Consider the following 27,635-nt stretch of genomic DNA (forward strand, 5'->3'; position numbering starts at 1 on the left):
GGGAGCTGGAGGGATGTGACAGAGCAAAAAAAGGGGAGAGTGACATGAGCGGAGAGGGTGGTTGTGATATAAAGGGTAGAATAAAGATGATAAACGATAATAGGCAGGCAGAATATGTGAGGGGGAGATAAGGAACATGTGATGATGTGAGATAAAAGATGGAAGGTAAGCCAAAAAAACATGGAAGAGCTAGAAAAAAAGGGGAAAATCGGAGTAAGGTAGGTAGGGAGAGTAGAAAAGAGGAAAGAATGCTGATGAAAGGATAGAGCTACAAAGGAGACTAATGGAAACAGAGTCCTGATCACTGTCACCTTGGATTATCACACTGCTCAAATAACACTCTGTATACAAATTCCAGAAACCAAGCGTGCTCTCTCTCGCACACACACACGCCTGCTATGTAACATCAGCCATATCTACCCATTCGCTCGTACTGAAAACACAAAACTGGTTTTGGACAATACACAATTTATGAGAAATCCTTATTTACAATAAATAGTTTTAATCGCCGAGGGTGGTGGTAGGGCTTTAACATACGCAAGTTCAGTGCAGCCGGTAGAAGGGGGACAAAGGGTGTTGGTGCAGGATTGGGGGTGTATGTGAGGGAAAAGAACTGTTTAACCCTTTCCTCTTGACAGAGGCGCCAGGGCATTTCAGGCCACTCTGCTTACATGGGAATAAGATCAGACTTTCCACTCTTCCGTATTCCCTACCTCCCCCCTCACATACTCCCCATCTCCGCATAATTTTTTTTTTACATTTTAAAACATTTAAAAAAAATTCTTATGTACAATTTTTGCTGGTTTTGTGAAGAGAAAATAAAACAAAACAAACAAAAAAAAAATAACGAAACACAAAATTTCTTCTTAGGGGAGGAACTGGAGGGGAGGAGGTTCCAGAGCTCAGGGGGGAGAGGGAATGCACTTGTGATGTAGCTGGTGCAGGCTCAGAAGGGGATCCCATGGCGTTTCTTCTGGCTTCAGGGGAAGGGTCTCAGCTGCAGATTTAAGAAAAGAGAAGTATTATTATAACCAAACTTAAAAAACAATGAATAATACAATTAACAATAACAGAAGACAAAAATATGTATATTGAAAATATAAGGCAGCTTACAGGTGTGTGTGCGTGCATACACATAACCATACACTTCATGGGATGAAGGGTCCGATTCATGACCTGCTTGTTGGGCTGCAAGAATTCGGAACCCAGCAATCAGGTAAATGCTACCCCGCCAAGCAACCTCTCCTGTACACGGCTGCGAATGCGATCACAGCTGTGAACACAGTGTTGCAAGCTTTGGAAAATCATTGAGTGATTTTCCCCCTAAGTGTAGACTCACTTGGCACTGCGAAGGCCGTGGGGAGGAAGCCGCCGCTTGGGGAGGATGACCGCCGTCAGCAGTCATCCCTCCCACGGCAGGGGAACTCCTGCATTTTTCAGGTCACTCCCGGAATACGCCAGGAGTAATGCCCCCAAATGCTTAACACCAGTAAATCACCTTGCAAATTGCCACCGAAGGCTAGCCTTCGCATGGTCTGTTTGCAGGGACCATGAAAATATGCACAGTGTACAATGCACATCCACGGTCTTTTGAAAATCAGTAGGGGTGCGTATTCGCAGTGCTGCTTAAGGGTCTGAATTAGGCCCAAAGTACAATGGCCTAGAGTTGACCGAACTTCGCTTATCAGCATAAAATATCAGTAGCTGACAGATGGAAGGGAAGAATGGTAATGTTAGATTTTTATGTTAGGCCATATTATAACTATCAGTTTGAACACCAGAAGAACATTCCAGTGAGGTCAAGGATAATCATAGGCAGGTTGCTAAGGTAAGCCTGTGAAGATTTCTCAGAACTATATTGGAGGATGTAAAACAGATACAGAGAATGAGGTAATTAAACTAAATAAGTATTTATCAGCCACTCACCCAAAAAGCAATTTTCAATTTAATATGAGTTTTTCTGTTAAATAACCAATTAATAAGCATACATTTAGGGCAGTAACATCTAGAAAGAATGGTCATATGTTGAACAAAAGTACAAGAAAAAAAATGAATGGTTATATTTGGCATGTATGTAGTACCTACATCTAACCAGCAGGCATCACTATTCCATCAACCTCTATAGGGAGTATTTGGCACACTCTGACATCAGAAACGGTAACATTTTATTTTAACCCTTTGAGTGCCAACATGACAGACATGCAAAAAATCTGCTAAATGCCAGGGTCACTCACATTTGTTATATAAATTCAAATGAAAAATGTTGTGTAATAAAATACTATACTTCCTATATAAGGGCAACATTATGATGAATAAAAATGTTTGCTTGGCAATTTTCACAGCTATTTTGACAAATTCACTTGGCACTCAAATGGTTAAAGTAGTGGAATAGACATAAAGGCTCTCTCTCTCTGCTTTCCATATATATAGGTATAAAGGTGGGCACTCCTGGTCAAAGTAAAGTCTAGATGCTAGAAATGTTCATGGGAACTCAGTTTTAGTCTGCTTTAAACAAAAATCATGTTTATTTAAGCAGTTTAAGCATACCTTTTGCAACCGTACTGAGTACTGTACTCTAGCTTCATTCATATGTATGCTTGTGTGGGTATATCTATGTTAACACAAATCAAACAGACAAGGCATCAAGTTAGACCAAACAAAGAATCTGTAAACATGCAGGTAAAAGGCATTTACGGAAGCCTTGTTAGGTTTGTCTTGAAAATAACCAACATCAGTGGCCTAGCGCTTGGAGAGACAGGACGGACATAGCCTGAGCTCCTGCCAAACACCCTCCAAAAAACGAATAAATCCAGCCCCAGATCGCCCCACTGCCCTGGAGGCACAAGCACCCTTCCTGTGAGACCCCCAGACCAGAGGCGAGCAGCGCTGCGGAGCCGGGGGTAGGGGAAACCCTGCCCTGCGGGTTGCGGCCTACGCCTGTCTCAAGCCGGGGACTAAATTTCAGCAACCAGCCGGCTCCTGAGCTCCGTGACCCGCAAATGGCGATATCGGGACTCCGGAGGGTGCCACTCGGCACAGTGAGGTCAGCGGGACTCCCCCCCTCCCTCCCCAGACATTCCCCCCCCCCCCCCGACCTGGTGCTTCCAGCGTGCCTTGGGGAGTGTGGAGCCCCGGCGTCTCTCCCCTTCTCCTGTCCCGGCGGCCATCTTGAAATCGTGTGTGCAGCAGCTGCACACACGGTATTAAGCAGAAATAGGTGCAGGCGGCCGGGGCGCTTGGGACTGAGTGGGGGACCCCAGCCCTGCTATAGCACCAGCCCGGTCCCCCCCCAATTAATTAAGTGACTGAGGCATACACCCTCATATAATAAATAAAGAAATATACTAGAGAGAGTTTGCTGAGGTTGGGGCAGTGCACAACCAAGCCGCAGGAGCTACCCATAGTCCCATATAGTGACACGAGGGGCCCCAACACGTGCACCTACAGCCCCTTGCCATCTCCCTGAGGGTACGTGCCCTAGATGTCCCTGTATGAGCGGCGCCACGGGCAGGGCTGCAACTCTTCAGGAGTTTAGACTGAAAGAAGTCTCTCCCATCTAATGGCTCTCTAATTTCAATTACCTAAATGGGTCTCACACCATAACCAGCATCTCCTACACCATGGGTGTTTAAATCCTGCACTCTCTGTGGAGCCTCTATAATACCTCAACTAACCCGGTAAGCCCCAGCTACCTCCCCCTAAGGGACCTGCACCCCTACAATTTGCCTTTGTCTATACAGCCTTACTACAATGCCGGGGAAAAAAGGGAGCAGGACCTCCAAGATTCCTGCACTTATACAATTCCCAAAAAATACGCCCACAAGTCGGGGTGTCTCCTCGGGCACTTCCGCACGCCCCGCCACCCCCTCAACCACGACTGGTTCCCCACCCTCTGATATTCCAACGGACCTAGGTGCGGGCATTGACCCTCAAGCACCTCTAACAACCCACACGATGCTTACAATGCTCTTTGCCTTTCGTATTGATATCCTCACAGGCCTGGACACATCTATACAGTCCCTCAGAGCCGATCTAGTGAGCATCTCAAGCCGCACCGAACATCTGGAGGATAAAATGCAGGAGTTCGTAACATCCCACAACGATCTGCTCTCATCACACTCGGAGACCCAAAATGAAGTGGCCTCCCTCCGAGAAAAGATTGCGGATATCGAAGATAGGTCAAGGAGGAACAACCTCAAGATAAGGGGGATCCCCGACTCAGTGGCGCCTTTAGAATTGAGGGACTATGTCACCAAACTATTTCAGAAGCTCCTCCCGACGGCCTCCCCACAAGACCTGATCATTGATCGTGTCCACCGCTTGCCGAAACCACGAAGCGGCTACTCTACCTCCTTTCCCCGAGATGTTCTCCTTAGAGTCCACTTCTTCCACGTGAAGGAAGATATCCTCAAAGCAGCTAGGGACGCGGACTCCTCCGACACCTTGGGAGGCATCCAAATCTACCCCGACTTCTCCCAATTCACCCTGGACAAGAGACGCTCTTATCGCCCAATTACCACGGCTCTCAGAGACAATGATATCCAGTACAGGTGGGGATTCCCGGTCAAATTAATTGTCCGCTATGACTCCTCCACATTTGTAATCTCCTCAATTGAAGCCGGAATGAAACGAAGAGTGGGACATCCAGATCCCGCAAACGAAAGTTCCAGTGCCGGCTCCAGTATCTTCGACCTGACCGTAAGACACCCCCACTGACTGCATGTCAAACATAGTGAGGGTATTGTGCCCTATGCTTTGTCTCTGATTTGGTTTGTTTCTTTTCCATGTGGTCCGGCTGGGACCGCCTGTCTCCCGGGGCAGCCGTCCCCCAGCCCACTGGACTAACATGCCCGTTATAAGTAAGTTGATACATGTTTATCTTCACTGTTAATAGTAGCCTTTATATAATAGCTCTATTGCATTTAGGGGATGTGTCGTTGATCGAGGCTCCCAAAGTTTGCTTAGCAATGTTGTTAATTGTTCTCATTTGTTATTCAATTACGATAAATCTGTGAGACCCATTTGAGGCCACCCCCCCAAATGGTTTTTGTTTTGCCACCACCCTTTCCATGTGGCAAACACAGTGGCCCTGATTTCAGGGCTTATTCTGTTTCCCTGTCCCTGTCTCTCCCCTCCCTTGCTCTCCCATCCTCCCTGCCTCCCCCCTACTATGGGATCCAACGTGCACTCACCCATCATTAGATCAAGGCTAACTCGATTTCTCCCTCCCAATGGTTAAATTTCTGTCACTAAATGTCAATGGCCTAAATTCCCCAAACAAAAGACGTCAGGCTTTAGACACTTTCCATGCCGAACGTGCCAAAGTAATTGCTCTCCAAGAGACCCACTTCATGGCCTCTGCCCCTCCCAAGTTCCACAACACTCGCTATCCCATAGGCTATTTTTCAAATGGCCCTGCTAAAAGAAATGGTGTAGCACTCCTTTTTCATAACTCTGTACAGTTCGTAGAAGGGTCCCAATACTCGGACAAAGAAGGGAGATACCTGATCTTAGTGGGGAAATTGGATGCCGCGGTAATTACCCTGGTATCACTCTATGCCCCAAATACAAACCAAATTGCTTTCCTACGAAAACTCTTCGAGACAATCCAACAGGTCCGTAAGGGTCGGGTAGTTATGGGTGACTTTAACCTGATACCAGACGAAAAACTGGATAAATCCCAAGCCCCTTCCAGGCCTCTCCAGAATACCCGTACAACTCCCACACTCAGCCGCCTTCTGAATGAGTTTGACCTCTATGACGTATGGCGAACACATTCCCCCTCCACAAAAGATTATACTTTTTTCTCGCATGTCCACAACTCATATTCACGTATAGATCTAATCCTAGCAGATAAATGGTCATTGCAACGAACCGCTAAAGCATGTATTGTGCCGATTACATGGTCCGACCACTCGGCAGTGACATGGGTGTGGAGCTCCAACCCCTCCCAGTTTTTCCCTAAACCATGGAGACTTACAGATTACATCTTAGACTCCCCCGAGACCTTAGTAACCATATCACATACCCTTTCCTCGTATCTAGAACTTAACCATACATCTGACACCTCAATACCCACCCATTGGTGTGCACTAAAAGGAGTCCTTAGGGGGGTTTTCATCCAAACCGGAGCCAGGTTAAAGAAGCAACGCTTAGAAGAACAAGAGGAGTTGGAGATGAAATTACTCCAGGCCGAGTCCCTTAACAGATCTCTCCCATCTAGAGCCCTGAAACGGGAAATAGTATCTATCCGCAATCAGCTTCAAAAACTGTTTCTAAATCGCATGAAGTATGCGTACTCCAAACTCCAACAGAAATTCTACTCCTTGGGTAACAAATCAGGCAAATTTTTAGCACATAAGCTCCGACTTCGCCAAACTAGAAATAGAATTAAATTTATACGGACGCAGGAAGGAAAGAAGCTCCTAAACCCTTCTGACATAGCAGCAGCTTTTGCCAAATTCTATAACAATTTATATAACCTCAACACGGACTCGACTACTCCCCAACCCACCCCAACCATAATAACCTCCTTCCTAGAGGACCTAAATTTCCCCAAAGTCTCCCCAGAAGATTTAGTAACTCTTAATGCGAAATGGTCAGATGAAGAAATTATTAAGGTAATCAAATCCCTCCCCCGTGCAAAGGCCCCAGGCCCGGATGGCTTCTCCAACGCATTTTATAAAAAATTTGTTAATGAACTGGCCCCTTCCCTTACCTCCTTGTTTAATTATGCTACCAACACGGGTACTCTCCCAGAAGAAATGCTACAGGCCCGGATTATTACAATCCATAAACAAGGAAAGGACCCTTTCTCTTTGTCAAAATTACAGACCTATAGCCTTACTCAACACTGACCTAAAAAAAATTCTAAATTGATTGCAAATAGATTGGCCCCCTTGGTACCCAACCTGGTCCATCCGGACCAGGTGGGATTTGTTAGAGGTCGCCAAGCAAAAGACAACACTAGAAGGGTTTTCGACCTGGCGGAATATAGCTCTCATAAAGGAGAAGAAGCGGTTTTTCTATCATTAGACGCTGAAAAGGCCTTTGACAGGCTTCATTGGGGCTTCCTTACCGAAACTCTGTATAGATTTGGCCTTCAGGGGCCGATCCTCTCCTCTATACTAGCTCTGTATAGTTCACCTAATGCGGTAGTGTACAGTAACAGCTTCACAACACCTCCTTTTAAGATTTCCAATGGAACAAGACAAGGATGCCCCCTGTCTCCCATCATGTATGTCTTAGCAATAGAACCTCTCGCAATGAAGATCCGTCAGTCCCTAGACTTCCCAGGTATAGAAGTGGGCTCATCCCTCCATAAAATAAGTTTATTTGCTGACGATATTCTCCTCCAGCCCTACACGACATAATTGACCGGTTTAGCATAGCATCATTCTACAAACTAAACACAACCAAAACCGAGGCCTTACCTTTTAACCTAAGCGATGATAAACTAGCCACTTTCCAACAGACCTACAAATATCAATGGAAGAAGGACCACATTGTATACCTTGGAATTAACATCCCCAACTCATTAGCTACCGCCATAGAAATCAATTTCTCCCCTTTAATATCCCAAATAGATGCCCTATTAAAAGCTTGGTTTAGTCTGGAAATATCATGGTTAGGTAGAATTGCTGCTTTTAAGATGTCAATTCTTCCCAGATTAATGTATCTCTTCCGTGCGATCCCCTACCAAGTCCCACAGAAAACCATTACCCAAATCCACTCAATCATCTTGAAATATATATGGAAGAAAAAAACACGCCGTATAGCATATAAGAGCCTAACTAGACTGCGGAAGCATGGGGGATTGGAAGTCCCAGATCTAAAGAAATACCAACAAGCATGCCTGGTGGCCCAAATAAATGACTGGTCCCTACCTAAAGGCAAAAAACAGTGGGTAGACCTGGAGAGCCAACTGCTCTCACGCATACCACTGATGGATCTGTTGTGGACCCCCTTCCAATTAAGACCCCCCTCACTCACTAAGATTCAAGCTATCTCAGATTCCCTCTCGGCATGGGACACATTGATAATAGCCCCCAAATAGGTCTCCCTCCCCTCCAGCACTCTTTCCCTACAGGCCCTCTCAAAATTGATGCCTAATATAAACCTAGCCATTGGATGGTCCGCGGCATTGACTCTATTGCCGCATTAGTAGATGGTGTCTCCATAACCCCGTTTACCTCGCTGCAATCCCAATTTAACCTCCCAGATAGGGAACTTTTCTCTTACAACCAAATTGTCCATTGGATCAAGAGTGCTATAAGATCGTCAGGTCCAATATTGCTCCACCCCACAAACGTTTTGACAAAATTAGGCATGGGTAACTCTAAGGGTTCAATAAGTTTTTGGTACTCTGGTTTGCAAGCTGACACCACAGAGGTGAGATCCCCTATACAAACAAAATGGGAGGAGAGTTTGGCATGCTCTCTCTCCCAACAACAGTGGGAAAAAATCTATAATACATCACACAAGATATCGAAATGCAGCAACCACATAGAAATGCATTTCAAACTCCTGCATAACTTGTACTTCACCCCTGCTAAATTGCACAGAATCTCCAACCTATGTTGGAGAGAATGCAACGAGATAGGAGACAGCTTCCACATTTTCTGGGCCTGCCCGAAAAATAAGACCATTCTGGAGAGAAGTCTTCGCCCTTGCATCAAAGATCCTGGGAGTTCCTGTCCCCTATGCCAGCGTTACTCCATGCCTACCCATCAGATATCCCCCACCCCAAATGTTACGTATTAGGCCACATTTTCATAGCCGCACGAGCCGCAATAGCTCAGGATTGGAAAAAAACCTCTCCCCCCCACTCAGTAAAATCATTAGGAAAATCCATCACTCATTCCAAATGGAAACAATGGGCCTACCCTCTTCCATTAATCCATCCCACTCAACGTCATGGTCTTGCTGGCAGGATTATATTACCTCACCCGAAGGGGCGAACCTATTATTTGACATTGCCTAAGTAACTGGAGAACTCTCCCGGTATAGTACCACATATCATTCACCATGCTTTATTGTTGACACCATTTCAGATTATTATTTTATTTTTATTTTTTTAACAGTCTTGCTCTCTGTGCCAAGTGTGACAGTGTTAATGCCTATTACACCTATTGCTGTTTCTCATGTATATCGTGTATGTTGACTTGTTCCCATTCCCCCCTCCCCATCTTTGTTCTGTATCCCCCTCCCCTTCCGTGTTAACGGAACAAAACCTTTAATAAAAACTATCTTGAAAAAAAAAAAAACAACATCGACAATGTGTGATGTCCTCTGATGGCTGATTACAGTCTTGTCTTCTTTTATATGATTGGGGAGTGCTCTCATTTGGGCTTAACCTGGATAATATTGGAACATTGAGTGTTACCTTAGTGCAGTGGTTCCCAAACTGTGCGCCTAGGCTCCCTGGGGTGCCTCGGGACACTTGCAGGGGTGCCTCGGGTTGGTCGTCCAGGACCAATTCAAATTATTTATGATCAATTACTGGACAAAACCAGTGCTGGTGGCTGCCAATCATAAAATGTGTACAATCAGATGCAAATCCTGCCCTTTACCACATAACTGAACCCAAGAAGCACATATAAACACAATCTACTTAATTTGATATATATTTTTTGGGGCCTAGGGGTGCCGTGGAAAAATTCTGATACTCTAGGGTGCCGTGATTAGAAAAAAATTGGGAACCCCTGCCTTAGTGGACCACCCCATTCATTGATGACCTTTCTTTCTTGAAACATATCTGTAAGGAGTAGTTTTAGTAGAATGTGTATAATCTACTACTCAATTCAAATTTGTCACATTTAGTTATATGTATTTAGAAAACCCGTAGACCAGGTGGTGAGAACCAATTGTTTTGCTTAATTTACTTAACCACAAAGTAAGGGATTAAAGAGTCTTTCAGGCCCTTAATGTTGATGTATTGTATGTGTTGATGCATCAATGAGTGAAACCAGTAGAGAAGTAGAACATTGGTGATGTTGATCATAAGGAAGCAATCAGCTTCAAGGAAGCATTTATTAAAGTACATATATAAAATAATAGGTAGATGGTTGCTATTGGAAACCTTTCCACTGGTCCACTTCTCCCCTCTTTTCACTGGTTGATACATCAGCCCTTAGGAATGAAATGGAACGCTCTATTACAGTATCGCTTTTTCAAGGCATCCTAAATGATCACAACTTCATCTCAATACAGGGAATAAAAAAAAGGGTGTAAAAGGAACAAAAGTTAATTAATGGAAATGTTCAAACCTCAAAAGTGTAAATGGGACACTGACCAGAAGGGGAAGGAGTGTAGGTTATAACATGACTGATGACAACTATGCAGCCGACATTTAAGATATATTCAGACATGCTTTGCATTATACACAGAAATACGTTCGGCTTTTAACTCGTTTGTTAATATATGTTGATTAAAATGATGGGTTCTGCAATGTACATTCCCTTTAAACTGTGGCAGATTTTAACCCACAATCTCTCCACCCCACCCCCAGTTGTCATCTGCCCCAGTCTCCAATCTCCTCTCTCCATATACAGCAAGTTTTAAACAGGTCAGTGTCGCTGCTAAAATTGCTTTCACTTTCTCACAAAGGAGTCATTTGGTCTGTCAAGTGACCTTTAGTGGTCACTGGCAGTTCTTCATTTTATAGAGGTGACGAGTAGTTAGCTAGATAAAGGTAAAGCTACTTTAACAGATATTAGAAAACTAAAAGGTTTTAAAATCTACACAAAAATGTCTACAGCAGTGGTTCCCATTCTGGGGAGACTTGGGGCACTTGCAGGGGTTCCCTGGGTTAGTGGTCCAGGACCCTTTCAAGCTATTTATTGTGAATAAAACAGTGCTTGCGGCTGCCAATCATAACATATGTGGACAATAAGAATCATATCCTGTCTCTCACCACATAACAGAACATAAGGATGACTAATACCACTTTTTTTGTATTTACTCTGTAACAAACTTCTGACGTAGGTGTGCAATGAAGTAAAATATATTTATATTCTAGGTTGCTTTGATTTAAAAAAAAGTTTGTGAACCATTAGACCATAGCAGTGGTGTCAAAATCATGACCCTCCAGCTGTTGTCCAGCATGCCCTGCCACAGATTTTATATAATGGATTGCTAAAACTGTGGCAGGGCATGCTGGGACGTGTAGTTCCACAACAGCTGGAGGGCAATGAGTTTGACACCACTGGTCTACAGTATCAATATAAAGATTTAAAGCATTTGAAACAAAGCGGGGTATGTATCAAGCAGTGAAAAGTGGACCAGTGGAGAAGTTGCCCATATAGTGTATTTATTTATTTAGTTTCTTATATAGCGCAGCATATTCCATTGCGCATTACATACTTGTTTAGTGCTACCTCAAAGCAAATGGGCTAACTTCTCCAATCTGTTCCCTTCTTGATACAAAGCCTTATTGTCCTTGTGCTTCATAAATACACTGTCATTTTAGTCCAATACAGTTAGTAAACTATTCAGCCATTAAACCGTGAATCAAAATCTCAAAAGGTCTCAGAAACCAAAAAAAGATCAGAAATAAGCAACGAATCTCAACAAAGCTATTCTTTAGAGAAGCAAGAACTTCTTTACCCTGGAAAAGAGCCTTGCTTGCTATTTTCTGGAGTCTGTGGTGGACCAAAATAATAATAAAATAAGGACATATGACTGGATTTCTATGAAGACGTCTACTAGCTACTTTGCAGATCCAACTCCTTGCATACAAATACGCAGCAGTGATGACAGATTCTTCAATAATCGTCTCTTTGAGCAACCCCATGGTCATGCAGAAAGGCTATGAGAATTGAGAAGCTGACACCATGTGTGTGGAAGGCCACGTTCCCGGTGTTTTTGCCTCTACTCTCCTTTACCTACCACAATGGCCCCCAACAATAACTTTGCAAATAAAAGTCTCAGGGAGTGGATTTGCTAAGTCATGCTGGCATACACACTTTGTGACCATGCTGTATAAAAGTCGGCTGATAATTTCTCAACCCCGTATATATCGACATTGCATATACATATCTGAATCAGGCCCACAGTATTTACAGATCACATCATTTATACAGGTCTGTGAATCAGAATACTTGTTAGGTCAAATTTCCAGAAACCACCAGAAACTGTTTTTCAGAAAAAAGCATAAACCATAAAACCTTGTATTTTTGTCAAATGTGTTTTCGGTTTTATTTCTTTATACTGCCACTAATATTTTCCCAGTCATATAGAAAACAATTCTGTTGATGTAGTCCTTATAGGTTATACGTCAGATGTCACAATCGCCGAGTAGTGGTTGAACCAATTATTATTATTTTTTTTTTATTAGAAGACTCTAAAAGTATTGATACAAGATTTAAGGTTTCATGAAAAGTATGCAATCATAATTTACCACCATCAGGCTGAAACAATTTTTATAAAAAAAAGGCAGCCTACCAACTCATAGGAACCATGATATCCCAGAGGTACACTACTGCCTCTTCATTTTGGATAGCTGTAAACATAATAAAACTGAGTTTGTCACGTGTCTACACCTTTTGGTTAACCATTTTGTGAAGTTAACACAAGATTTGTTTGAATATAGCCAATTCTCCAGGACAGTCTCTTATAATTAATGTCACTACTGACGGATTACACAGCTATTTGGGTGATCGCTCAGATATCTGCACTGTGAATTTGTGAAATCTCAAAATATCAATAGATTGGACATGCCTAATTATACAGAATGTCTGTCCAGTGCAATATTTTTGGAGATTTAAGTAGTCAACATCATGCACTGTACTCTACAGGGAAGGAATTGGGAAATGTATCCTCCTCATAAAACACGTTTTGTGAGGCAAATATATAATGACCACATTGTTTAAGAAATGCTGTAGTGTGAACTTCAGAATTATTAAGCCCTAGAATTTGGATAACTCATCACCTTTAAGCCCCATAACACACTAAATCAGGGGTTCCCAATCTTTTTTGATTCACGGCACCCTAGAGAATCAGAATTTTTTTCATGGCATCCCTAGATCCAAAAAAAATGTATTAGATTGGGTTTATATGCAATTCTAGATTGGGTTTATATGCAATTCTTAGCGGCAGTTATGTGGTAAAGGGCAGGATTTGCTTCTGTTTGTACACATTCTATGATTGGCAGCCACCAGCACTGGTTTTGCTCATAAATAATTAACCATTAATAATTTGAGTTGGTCCTGGACCACCAAGCCGCGGCACCCCTGCATGTGTCCCGAGGCACCCCAGGGAGCCACGGCACACAGTTTGGGAACCACTGCACTAAATGATCTTATTTAGTCTGTTCTGACCTACAGTGGGGTGAAAAAGTATTTGGATTAATATTCTTGCGGAAAATAAGTATATGGACACCTACCAACCAGCAAGATTTCTGGCTCTTGCAGACCTGTTACTACTTCTTTAAGAAGCTCTTCTATCCTCCACTCGTTACTTTTATTAATGGCACCTGTTTGAACTGGTTATCTGTATAAAAGACACCTGTCCACATCCTCATATAGTCAGAATGCAACCTCTCCACCATGGCCAATATCGGAGAGCTGTCTAACGACACCAGGAACAAAATTGTAGAGCTGCACAAGGCTGGGATGAGCTACTCGACAATATGCTCGGTGAGAAGGGATCAACTTCTGGTGCAATTATAAAAAACTGGAAAAAATACAAGATCACTGACAACCTACTTTGACCTGGGGCTCCTTGCAAGACCTCAACTCGTGGGGTATCAATGATCTTGAGAACAGTAAGGAATCAGCCCAGAACTTTATGTGGGGACCTGGTCAATGACCCCAATAGAGCTGGGACCTGGTCAATGACCCCAAGCGAGCTGGGACCACAGTCACAAAGGTTATCATTAGTAACACACTACGTCGTCATGGATTCAAATCCTGCAGCGGCTGAAAGGTCCCCCTGCTTGAACCAGCAAATGTCCAGGACCATCTAAAGTTGGCCAGTGACCATCTGGATGATCCAGAGGAGGATTGGGAGAATGTCATGTGGTCAGATAAAAGCAAATCAGAACTTTTTGGTATAAAAACATCATAATCACTGTGAAGCATGGGGTGGAAATAACATGCTTTGGGGCTGCTTTTCTGCAAAGGGGACAGGAGGACTGATCCATATTAAGTAGATGATGAATGGGGTCATGTATTGTGAGATTTTTGCCAAAAACATCCTTCCCTCAGTAAGAGAATTGAAGATGGAATGTGTCTGGGTCTTCCAACATGACAATGACTCCAAACACACTGCACGGCAACTAAGGAGTGGCTCCGTAAGAAGCATTTTAAGGTCCTGGAGTGGCCTAGCTATTCTCCAGATATCAACCCAATTGAAAATCTGGAGGGAATTAAAGTCCCTGCTGCCTTGCGGCAGCGCCAAAACATGACAGATCTAGAGAAGATCTGCATGGAAGAGTGCGCCAAAATACCTGCTACAGTGTGTGCAAACCTGGTCAAGAACTACGGGAAACGTTTTACTTCTGTAATTGCCAACCGAGGTTACATTACAAAGTATTGAGTTTAATATTTTGATTTTCCAAATATTTATTTTCTGCAAAAATATACAAATGAATTGTTTTTCAAAATCATACGTGATTTCCTGGATTCCCCAAACATTTTATGTTACCTGTACAGGTAAAGGAACATGATAAATATGGAATTGAGTATATAACACATGAGTCTTTAATCACAGTCCTCCACCAACAGGCCATGCTTTATGGATTTTTTTACTCATACATAGGTGAGAAATTCTATATTGCTTGGTCAGTAATTAGACCACCTGCTCCTACAGACCGAAATCCTCAAAACTTGACCTTTTGGAAAAAGCGTAGAAGTTAAACACCACGGATACAGAGTTCAGTCAGTATTCATATCTTATGCACATATTAGATCTTAATGATGCTATGTGTTACTAACAGACTGCTGCAATGGATTATATACGGCAGATAAGAGCCACTTGGCCCATCTAGTCTGCCCCTTTTTTTAACCATATTGTTACCTCAAACCGTATTTGATACATATGTCTATCCCAAGTATGTTTAAATTAATCTACTGTCTCTCTACCACCTTTGATAGGAGGCTATTCCACTTGTTCACTAACCGTTCTGTGAAGTATGTTTTCCTCATACTTCCCCTGAACCTACCCACCTCCAGTTTCAGTGTATGTGATCTAATACTGCTCTTCTTTGGTTTCCTCCATGTACCTTGTTAAAACCCTTGATGATATATTTGACAGTTTGTCATGCCCCCCCTTTCCCTTTTCTGCTCCACATTAAAACTATAAATATTGATATTTAGTCTTTCTTGGTAAATTTTGTGATGAAGGCCATGTACCATTCTAGTTGTCCTTTGTACAGTCTCTAATATATTTATATCCTTCTGGAGATATGGCCTCCAGAACTGAACACCATAGTCTAGATGAGGTTGTGCCAGTGACCTATACAGTGGCATTATTACTTCTTTCTTTCTGTTGTTAATTCCTCTTCCTATGCAACACCTGACTTGGTTCACTTGTTGCTTACCTGCCTTTAAGTTCCCTAAAATAGTGACACCTACCGTCGATCTCCTTTCCGCCTCCATAGTTTTCATTACAGTACTGTTAATACTATATCTAAGACCCTGTCCTGCCCCAAGCTAATCGGACTTGGGAAAGAGATTATAGCATTCACATCAATTTCCTAAGTACCCCTATTCCGTATGACCTCAAGTATATTTTGCTTCCTTTAAACCTTCTTGCATTATCCAGGCATCAAAATAAATTTCTTTGACATGTAATTTCAGCCACCACTTGCCAAATAGCGGTGGATTGGAAACAAAATGACCCACCATCACTGCAATCTATCATATCCCGTGTGTGGCATGTTTACTGCATGGAATTTATGACTAGCATTATTAACAAATCCTCTAAATCCTTTCATAAAAACTGGGACTCGTGGTTGACCACCCAAAAAATCTTTTCTTAATGGCTAATAAAACGATTAAGGCCCTTCTATATAATATTTAACATTGTTTTTGGATTCATGTTCCATGTCTTTGGGCAGTATTCAATGTGAAATTTCGCCGTGCGCAGCGAATCCTGTTTAGGATTCGCTGCACACTGGATGTGTTCCGGAAGGCTGGCTGCCACTCCCTCTCTCCGTATTCAATGTCGGAGGGGCGAGTTGCCCCTCGTGGCGAATCTTAACCCCTGCAGCTGACGAGCGTCCACGGCAGGGAGCCGTGGGACGGTGGCAGGCAGGGAGATTGAAGTCTCCCTGCCTGCCCCAGAACGTATGTGGGGGGGGGGGGGGGGGGGAGGTGGGCTCCCCGGGATCCAGGCTGCCCCCCCCCCCCCCCGAGCCAGCAGGGGACCGGGTTTATTCACTGCTCCCGATCATGCATATGTAATGATCGGGTGCAGTGAATATATGAATATCTAATGAGCGGCTCGGCTCCCGGCCCCCTGCTGGCTGCTCTGTGTAAAAAATATATAGATATATATTTTTTAAATTAAATATATATTCATGTGCTATAAGCACATGAATAAAAAAAGCATGCCCCTTCTCAGAATAAAATTCCTGATTTGACACCAAAATGAAAACAAAAAAACTTTTATTTTAAAAGTTCACATTCCACTTCTCCATGAAAGATGGAGAATTGCTACACGGAGAAAATCACTCAGAAAGACGGCAAGAAGTGCACATTGAATAGGTTTGCTCGCTTTTTGAGAGCAAAAGTCTCCGTCCAATGCGAGAAAGCACAAACTCGCCATAAACCACGGCGAATTTTTCTCATTGAATACTGCCCTTTGACTTCATATACTAAATGTACCTTAATTGTATGGATTTTTGTATATGCTAATGAACGGTTGTCTATCCTGCAATAAATATCTGATCTATTCAACCATCTAGAATCAACTTTGTTAAACAGTCTGCAACGTGGTACAGAATTAAAAGCATTAAACTGTAAATAATCAATATCCAGCTAGGGCTGCCAATCCCAGGAATCTGGATTGAAAAATGCTCAATCCCAGAATACATGGGGGAGCGGGGCAGACAGCAGGAGGTGGTGGTGGTCGTTGAGGCTTACGCAGAGAGCAGTTGTCGGGATGAAGAGGGTTCTGGCGGTGGAGGTATGGCCTGTGCGGTGTGACCTATGACCTAGTTATGCTACGAAGCCCACACACCAGGGTCGGCAACAACTGGGCAGCGCTTGAGCGCATGCTGTTCCCGTTAATGTCAATAAAATTTGTTTGGCATGATTTCCTCTCTGTTAATTCAGATTTGTGATCCTGTAAATCGCCGAAATTGAGATATTCTAAAGGGGCAAACACAGGGGGCAATATGGGCTTAGCGATGCATTCTAACCAGTTTTATATGCACTTGCTAGGCAATCTAACTTGGTTTGCCTGCATATGCTAAAGCGCTGAGCCTGTGATGGGACAGGACCGTGCATCACCATCATTATGGCCAGTACACACAGAGCAATTTGTGCTTATTTTCTAGGCAGATCGCTTAGAAAATAAGCAAAAATCAGCCTGTGTGTATATCCCATTAAACTCTTTCTTTAAGAGTGTTTCCATCAATTTCCCTACTACTGGTGTAAGGCTCACTGGTCAGTAATTACTTGCTTCTTCCTTGCTTCCAGTTTTGTGCAGTAGAACCACATTTGTATTTTCCTGTCCTCTGGAATTACTCATGTAGCTAGTGACTGGTTAAATAATTCTGCTGTTATTTTTATTAACAGCAACATGTGGCAGGTATTTAGTATATTTTGATCATCTGTTCAAATTAATATACCCTATTTGAGAATTCTGTTACCACCTCCTCCTTGTAGATGTACTTGTATCCACCTAATATACTAACACCTTAACTGGTCCCTTCCCCTCTTTTCAGTAGAGAAGAGAATACTAAGCAAAAATTATTTTATTAATGGTATAGTAAGGAAAACTCGAAGATAAATACATGTAAAAGACTAGAAGATTACTAAAAAAAGAACGTTTTTTAAACCCCTAACATCCATATTACACTTATTAAAAGGGAGACTGAGATGTCGGACTAATTACACAAGTGGCAGTATCCAACACGGTACATTTGTAAAATGATTCTATGACGACCTAGCTATGTCCCAATCAAGCTACAGGTGTCACAATTAAATGCATTTTCCTGCAGATACCATAATTATAAATATACTGGATTGGAATAATAACGAATCTGAAATTATCACTACCTAATAAACTTTCTTCTCTATCAATTAATGGAATATATGAATGAATATATATATATATATATATATATATATATATATATATACATATACACACACACACACACACACGGACATGCTCATATGCAAAAGAAAAAGCTCAGTCTAACATCTATCTATATAATCTCAAGACCTAAAAGTCATCACTGTATTATAGCATTTGATTAATGTAATTTTTGTACCAGATTTTACAATGGCAATTACCAAGGACAGCTAGTCATGTGTGAGCAATTACTTAATAGTCACATGGTATGAGGCACCTCTGGTCCAGAAGTCATGTGATTTCACCATGGCTACCCTTTCATATGTCATTTTGTTATGGTAAAGTAAAAAAATTCAACCATACCGAATTAGGCCTTGAGCATGTTTATTTTTTTAATTTACAATTTCTATAATAACTAAGTGGGATGTCCTGTTATTAGATTGAATTTCTCAGATTGGTTGTAAATGACCCTGTAACACTATCAAGAGACTAAAGGTTCCCATACACGGTACTATTGCTGGGTGCGATGAGATGCACGCTCCTGGACACATCTCATCGCACAGCTCAAAACTACGTGCTACACATAGTTTTTGTATTAGAATGCATCTCATTGCATTGCAAAACGTATGCAATGTGAGCTAGTCCAAATTGCATACAATAATTGTACCGTGTATGGGCACCTTAAGTACTATTGCTGCTCGGCTATCACAACCTTTATGCTCAAGAATGACCTGTATGGCAGCACTTTCTGATCACTAAAAAAAAATAAAAGTTAATTATCTGCCGCCTTATCTTCTATATAGATACTGTAGGTATGCTCCACAACATCCACTCAAATATACATAGAGTATAGTGAATACAGTGTAAACTGTAAAACTTCCCACTATATTGCAGCTCCCACAATAACTAGTGAAGCCATTAGACACCTGGTGCAAGTAAGCAGTCATATTGAGACAGAGATGCATTTTAACATGAAGACATCCAAAGCCAGCAGAGTTGCAGGGGATGCGGTATGCTGTAACATCTATTGGGAGGTCTTTAATTTAAAAAAAAGGGGAAAACTAGGTGCAACAGGCTCTGCCTATAGGAAGAACTTCTTGTTTCTTTAAACTTCTAAAAACATCTGAATATTCCAACTTTCTTTAACAGGGGTGTCCAAACTTTTTGAGACGAGGGCCAGATTTGGTGAAGTGTAAATGTGTGGGGGCCGACCATTCAGCCTGACATTCTTTGAATCATTAATCACATCAGAATGGTCCCCCACTCTGCCCCCATTCACTCTATTTCCCCCAGCCTGCCACTTCACTGCTTTTCCCCCATTCACTATGTTCCACACTATGCACCCATTCACTCTGTCCCCCAGCCTTCCCCCCTTTTAATGTCCATCAGTGCCTCCATTCATTTTTATGTCCCCAAGCCTGACCCTCCTTCACTGTATGACCCATTCACTATGTACCCCACTCTGCCTCCATTCACTGTATGTCCCCCAGCCTGACCCTCCTTCACTGTATGTCCCCCACTCTGCCCCCTCCCTTCTCTGTAGGTTTCCCAGCCCCTTGTGTGAGCCAGAGGACAGAGAGGCAAAGCAGGCACTGCAAGGACAGGAAATGCTTGGTCTCCCGCTGTGGCCCTCCTCCACTTTGCATGTTACAGGAGCAAGCTTCCCCCTTGCTGCCCCTCCTCCCCAAACACTGCTGTCACTGATTGTGGAGTAGGGTGATATACGATTGTAGCAGCAGGGATAGGACGCCAATCACATCTGACTGTGGCGGCTGGCACCTCACTGCGGCAGACAGCAAGGTAAAGGCGCGCTCGCCGAGGCCCCACCTTTAGTGTCCTGTGCGGTGCTTCCCACACCTGATGCTCTGCCCGCTTCCAGCTGGAGGCTGCTTGAAATGACAGCACGGGCCGCAATTGGCCCCCGGGCCTGACTTTGGACATGCATGTTCTAGAACCTCCTAAAGATTCTCTTTAACCACCTCACAGGGCATTCTATTGTCAATGGGATTGACTCAGTCGCCTCTAGGACAGCTTTGTATGTTGCAATACTTTATTTATAGCAGTGGTTACCAACCTCGGCCCTCAAGTATTCAACAGTTCTGGTTTATATAGGCCTATATTTGATTTGAGAAATGTGTCTATTTCACACAACTGTGGAGTTGGATCATAGCGTTCCAGTGTCCTAGAAAGATAACAGTACTCCAACTTTAGTTTTACATATATGTTGTTCTTTTATTAATGCATTTAACCAGCAATGATTAAAACACTGAAACATGCTCAGCTTGGATCTGTTAAGTGAGTATATTCCTGACAGGTCAGTTTTAAAAGGGTAAGGAATTTAATTAACAAAGAAAAAATGGCTCCTTATCGCTTAGAGAATTAGAAGAATCTGCTAAAGAATGACAGGTTGCAAAACGTCAACACAACACATACTCAATGTAATGTTTGTGATCAGGACCATTTTATGGCATAAAACCTTCTTTGTTTTAGGTTTATTGGAATGTGGTTGTATTGAGATGTACATACTGTATTAAAACAAAATGGTCAAACAGAGACCCAGGAACACATTTGTAATAGTACATATAAATGATATACTCAATGTCTTTATTTTAATATATCAAAAAGATAAAAAGGTGTGGAGATAGATTACGAATTATACCAAAAAGAAATCTACAGTATGGAAAAGATAAGCTTAAAACATTATCTCCAAAGGGTTAGAAAAGGTTTGTGAAATTATCCCGATTACAGTTTTCACAAGCCTCCAATTTTTAAATTTAAATTTTCGGGACATTTTTTAAAAAAAGTTTCACCCACTGTCTCTTTTGCAAGGGATATGGGACAGACATAGGTGGGTGAAGAGAACTGGCCACCAGGACAGATGCAAATATGGAGCTGGACAAGCACTCTCATATTAAAAGAAAGCTTCCTGTAAATCACCCATCTGCTATGGTCATGTTGATGCATGGTACAGGGGACACTAAGCAAGGTTGACAGAATACGAACCCTAATCACTGTGGCGAGCAGTGGTAGGAGACTGTGGGCAGAGCTCTTTTGAGTGATGTTGGGCTACTTGATTAGATGTGGCCAGCACCAGCATTTTTTGAAACGATTTCCCCAAAATTGTCATATATAAAGAATTCATATAAAAATATCTGTCTAAACTTGATTTGGTCTTTGAAGTTGAACAGTGATCGGGACACTCTGTGTGTGGGCTGACTACTTAGCTGGGGCCTGCCGCTGGCTGTAGTGGCCAGTAGTGATCGGTACAAATTGAGGGCAGAGCCCAGTGAGATGGACAGCTGCTGGAAGAATATTTTCTTACAACCACCCGATGACTGGTCACATCAGATGCGACCAGGTCAGTGAACAGTGTCCGCTGTGGTGGCATCTGTGATTTTAGATTATTTCAAAATGCTGAATTAGGGTGTGTTTTTATTAAGGCCAGCTATGGTTTTCAGTAGTTAAATATTTTGTGGCTCTATACAACCACTGGCCCTTATTCAGATCTGATCGCAGTACAAATTTGTTCTCAAAATGGGCAAAACCATGTGCACTGCAGGTGGGGCAGAAGTAACATTTGCAGAGAGAGTTAAATTTGGGTGGGGTGTGTTGTAACTGAAATCTAAATTGAAGTGTAAAAATAATGCAGCCAGTATTTACCCTGCACAGAAACAAAATAACTCACACAAATCTAACTCTCTATATACATGTTACATCTGCCCCACCTGCAGTGCACATGGTTTTCCCCATTTTCAGAACAAATTTGTACTGCGATCAGATCTGAATAAGAGCCACTGTCTAACTAAACACAAACTGTTACAAAGCATGTGAAAAAGAACATTCGGTACTTAGCTTTGTGGGCACCCAACTAACATATATTTGCTTAGTTTTCCACGCCCGCTCGCCAAGCTTCGGGCTCGGTGGCTCGCCACACTATATAAAATCAACTCCATGCTGACATGGATAGTGGGGGGGGGGGGGGGGGGGGGGTATGAGCGTACTAACTATAGTGGGCGCCCAACTAACATAAGTACCGAACATTCCTTTATGGGAAATATACACAAATCAGCCATAACATTAAAGCCATCTGCCTTACATTGTATAGGTCTTCCTTGTGCCACCTGTTGGGGGACTAACTGCTCAAGACCTATGAAGGTGTCCTGTGTAATCCTCACAAAGATATTAGCAGATCTTTTAATTATTGCATGGTTGAAAAAAGTAGGGTCTCTATTGACAGGTTTTTCCCCAGAACATACAGATGCATGCTTGTGTCCTTGCTGCAGGAGGCTGCATATTGTTGCAGTGCTGCGATGCATAGCACAGCCTAAGATTTCCTATTGCATGAAAACAAATGGGTAGTTGAAGCACAAGTTCTCACTAAACCTACTATACCATCTTCACCAGCACCAGCCACGTGGCTTCACTGCTCTTTATGAGGTTATAAGTGGGAGCATGTGTGTGATTATATGCTATATTGAGCTGTTTGAGAAAAGTGGCAGAAGTGTACAAGGAACCAACTGTATCACAAATTCTCAATCATACTGAGATCTTGGGAATGTGGAAGCTGCCAACACCTTGAACTCTCATGTTCATTAAACCATCAATTTACATTTTTTGTAGTGTGCAATACCCTGCTGGTAATAGCCTCGCCATGGAGAAGTGTCTTTGGTCTACAAATATGTTTAGGTTGGTACATGTCAATTTAACACGTACATAAATGCAATGCTCCCAAGCAGAACATTACTTAAAAGTTCCTTCCCATAGTGTATCCTGGTTCCCCAGGTCAATGAAACACACACACACATCCCCGACCATCTGTATGACGTAAAACAAAGAAAAACTGATTCATGAGACCAGATCTACATATTTTATTACTCCATGGTGCAGATGCCTTTGGTGGTTAACAGGGATCAGCATGAGCACTCTGTCCAGGGTGCAGCTACTCAGCAGATAGCAATCCTCAGTGTGTACTGATACATTTCGATCATAGCCAGCATTATATTCCCCAGCAATGTGTGCTACAGTAGCCCTTCTGTGAGACAGCCAAGCATACAGTACCCAAGCACATCAAAGAACATGGGGCTCCCATGACCTTGATGCCTGTTCACTGGCTAATTGTGGTAGGTACTAAACATTGCAAAGAGAAAACCCCATGAAGAGCTGTTTTGGTTATGCTCTGATCCAGTTATCTAGCCACCACAGTTTGACCCTTGCCAAAGTTGCTAAGTTCCTTATGTTTGCTCATTGTTCCTGCCCCCAAAAACTGCCTAATACATCCCACCTCATGGCAGATGACATTGTAACGATAAATAGACTATTCATGGCTTATGGGTATACGTAGGATCAAGAGGTGAATTTAAAGGTCACTTTTCAAAGCTGCAGCTTCTTCCACTGTTGGGTATATAAAAAGGACAATAATATTTAATGCAACACACTCCTGGTTTTGTGACGGAAGTACATTGCTCATTTGAAGGAATAGCATTATCACGCTTCATAGATGGCAGCAAATGGACTGGTACAGCACTTCTAGGACATTCTACTTCACCAAATTGAAATCCTCCCTATTCTTCTGAACCCTACATAAATGATTGGGTGTGGTATATTTCCCCGACAGTCGGGATTCCGACAGTCATTACTCAGATGTCGGTATCCCGACTGCACAGCGTGGGGAACGCAATGAAGCCCCTTGCGGGCATGGTGGCAAGCTGCGCTTGCCACCTATTTTATGCTCCCTCTATGGGGGTCGTGGACCCCCACGAGGGAGCAGTCGGGATTCCAACGTCGGAGGAATGACTGTCGGGGAGCCGTCCGGCACCCAAATGATTAGCCCGTTTTAGTCATGTAAGTATTACCCCTTTCACATTGCACCTAATTACCGGGTACAAGTTGGTTTCTTGCCAGTTCACCCCGGTTATTAGTGTGACATGAAAGGGGTTACCGGTTACAGCTAACCAGTTGCAACAAGGCAATCCAAACTGGGTAAAAAGCAGAGTTCTTACAGTTTTGTTGCTGTGCAGTGTGAACGGGTTAAACTGGTCAAGCGACCCATTTCCTGTTCACACTCTGGAGGCGCAGCAGCAGCTCTAAGCGAAGCCTCCTCCCCGTCCCCCTATGAAGTGCCACCACCAGCCCCCCATGTCGTCCGCAAATCGGCAATATTGCCGGTTCGCTGCTGCGATCTGTAAAGACCACACATGCAGGGTCGCACCAGGACTGAACCGTTTAAAAGTCCCGGTACAACCCTGCTTTTACAGTCTCAGAGCAGTATCAGTGTGGTGTCTATAAGGAACTAATCTGAGAAGAGTTTTATACACTATATTGGTGTTCGTACGTGAACACACAAATTGTCAACACCAACAAATGATATAATCAATTACTAGACACTGGGCGACATGTGGCCAGTACAGCCAATGTGCATGGTAGTATTAATTCTGTCTAGCAATGTCTGGAATTGTACAAGAGGCATGCAATACTGATCTTCAACTGGAAAGTCACAAGTGATAGGAAATGGTCCAGGTATTATTCAGAACTGGTGACTGAGAAAGCACTGACAAATGAAGAACCCCATTGCAAAGCAAGATAATCCCACTTGCTCTGTGGATAAAAGCACTATCTGGCAAGGTAGTCCTGCCATCAGGAAAGAAACCGGGCACAATGGGATGAAGATCACGCTGTGCCATAAAGTATCAAGAAGTACTGAAACATAAGGAAATGACTGCAACAGGAGTGGGAATTGGTCCCTACAACACTACCACCAGAATCATCTTCTTTTAAAAACATGTTACGTATGATCATCATCTGCTCATATCCCCTCCCCTTGGCATATTTTGCAACTCTCTTCACTAGTAACCCATAAAAATACAGAGGTAGGGGTTATGACATACTAAGCCTTGGAACACAGACTGAGATAGTCAATTGTTCGACAGCTCGACAGCTGCTCGCCTGTTTTGCCACCTTCCATCAGCAGGGACTCTTGCCAACAATCATCTGATGCTCTTGAGGCCTATACCAACAATATCACCTAGGGTGGGCCAACATATCATTACATAGGTGTCCTCACTCTTCATTGCTGCAGTAGCACCAAATAGCACACCAGCTCCCATGAGCATCAGGCATCTTTTGCCAAGAATGTATCTTCATTGCACCAGGGAAATATGCAGATTCATTTGATATGCAACACCTGTAGATCTGTGTGATGGTCTACAAATCTGTATGAAGTGTAACAACGTAACAATTGCATCTGTGTTTGATTATCAAATTATTCTGCAAATCTGCAGGATTGCACTAGTTGCATTACATTGTGAATAACAAATTCACAGAGTTGCACAGGACCCTTTAGCGCTCTCCTGCTGCATGGTGTATTGATGTTAGATGTATGAGGCCATATCTGTACTATGTTTCTAAAACTGGATACACACTTATGTAATTAGCAGGTTGGGCACCTGATATCAGATGATTAGAACTATAATTGTATAGGTTTGTATGCAGGAGCACACATCTTGTTATAATTAGCCGATAAACTACGTCAAATTCTCCTGCAGCTGACAGATTGAGAGATTGCATCGTGAGCTTAAAAAAAAAATTAATAATAATTTAGATACCTGACCTTCCAATCCCACTGGAAGAGTACACAGAGGTAAATAGTCAAGTGGGTATGAGACGCACACTGAGGAGATAATCGCTCTGAAGATCGGACCAATTATCTGATCTGCAGAGCAATCCATATATATTTGGTACCCAGATTTACTTATACCCCTTTCACACTGGAAAGTGATTGCAAGCCGGGTACAAAATCCCAGATAGGACACAGCTTGCAAGCACTTTCACACCAGCCGCCTGACCCAGCATAAAGCTGGGCGGGTGATGAAATCATGAAACTGGGCCGTCACTGGCAATATAAGCATCTCCCAGCAACGCCTTTACAGTGTAGTGTCGACCCGAGATACCTGTTCACACTGACCCTGGACCAACGAACATCCCGGGTCCAACACTGGCCAAGACCTGGGATGAAATCCCAGAACATTGAACTCAGGACAATCTTCCAGGGCCCTTTCACACTGACCAGTTTCCCAGGTTGTTGAACGTTCATGTGCAATAACCTAGGAAATATTTGTCACTGTGAAAGGGTTATCATTGTTTGACTCTTTGCTATCTTGTCCAGCAAATTTTTGAAAGAAGAGACTTTAATAACACATCCACACACCCACCTACACACTTCATTCATCTTTTTAACAGTAATTCTTATATAAAACATTAAGAATGTTATGTTTATATTTACAATATTTATATATCCATGTCACAACTTCATATAGACCATGTACCTAGCTTCCTTGATTGCATTTACACTTGGCAACACAGATTAGTGGACAAACTACAGGAGGACAGAGTAAGGAAGTTTGAGGTATCAAGTGCATTTCAGAGTTGTGAACCACCTCACATATATGTTACCATAAATCGACTCGAGGTGAATGAAGAAATCACTGTCCAATTAAGATTTTAGCTTGCAATTCGCTTTGTTTGCATGCCAGGGTAGAATGCCAACCTTTCAGTACCCAATAAACCTTCTAAAAGGCTTCATTTGCCTAGGTAATAGTTGCTTAGGTGGTGTTCACTCTGCTCAGGGCATGCTGTGTGTACTTGTTGCAGCATGTGATGAATTGCATATGGAATATTTTTTCTTTTATGTGAGGTTTTAGAGATTATACCATTACAATCTTAAAACTAAAATGAAAGTGTATAATTTAGATATTTTCTATCTACATGTAAGCAACTAAATACACCAAGAACATTTCAGTTTTGATTTCACACACACTGACCACAGTGCTGATACATGCGTACACACCTAAATAGTGATCTTTCACCCCCCAAAAATAATCTGACATGTATTAAAATTCTTTTAATCTATAGTAAATGAAATAGATTTTACTTTAGTTTTCATCTTTTTAATAGTAATAGGCACAGATCCTACACAGATATCAGCAGCCCCAAAGTACCAAATATTAGTTGTCAAATGCAGACGTATACTCTGAGGCAGTGGTAGCCAACCCTAGCCCTCGAGAGCTACCAACAGTTCACATTTTCCAGACAACCTAGCTGCTGCACTCATTAATCACTGACACATTTTAAAAGATCCACAGATGGAGCCAATTAGCTCACTTGTGATTCTGTGAGGAGACCTGCAAAACATGCACTCTTGGTAGCTCTCGAGGACTAGGGTTGGCTACCCCAGCTCTGAGGCATATTCAATGCCACCTGCAAGAACCTGATGGCGAGCAGTGCTGTTAGCAAGTGAAGGGAACGGTGTTGAATACTCTGTTTCCACCTCCCTGGAAACTGCAAGAGCGGCCATCAAAACAGCAGGGCTCACCACAAAATGCAGTGGGCTCACT

The 27,635-nt window shown here is 42.7% G+C and overlaps 1 protein-coding gene across 2 annotated transcripts in view; it reads right to left on the bottom strand.

Annotated features, from left to right (window-relative positions):
- Positions 1-451: 451 nt before the first annotated feature.
- Positions 452-27,635, bottom strand: part of AHDC1 (AT-hook DNA binding motif containing 1) — a 112,584-nt gene continuing 85,400 nt past the window's right edge. For both annotated transcript variants that reach the window (XR_014470410.1, XM_083173325.1), the window contains exon 5: positions 452-997. The gene's annotated coding sequence lies outside the window, so the exon portion shown is untranslated. The remainder of the gene's footprint in view (positions 998-27,635) is intronic.

The sequence above is a fragment of the Crinia signifera genome, chromosome 2, assembly GCF_055691185.1.
Source record: "Crinia signifera chromosome 2, ASM5569118v1, whole genome shotgun sequence".
NCBI lineage: Eukaryota > Metazoa > Chordata > Amphibia > Anura > Myobatrachidae > Crinia > Crinia signifera.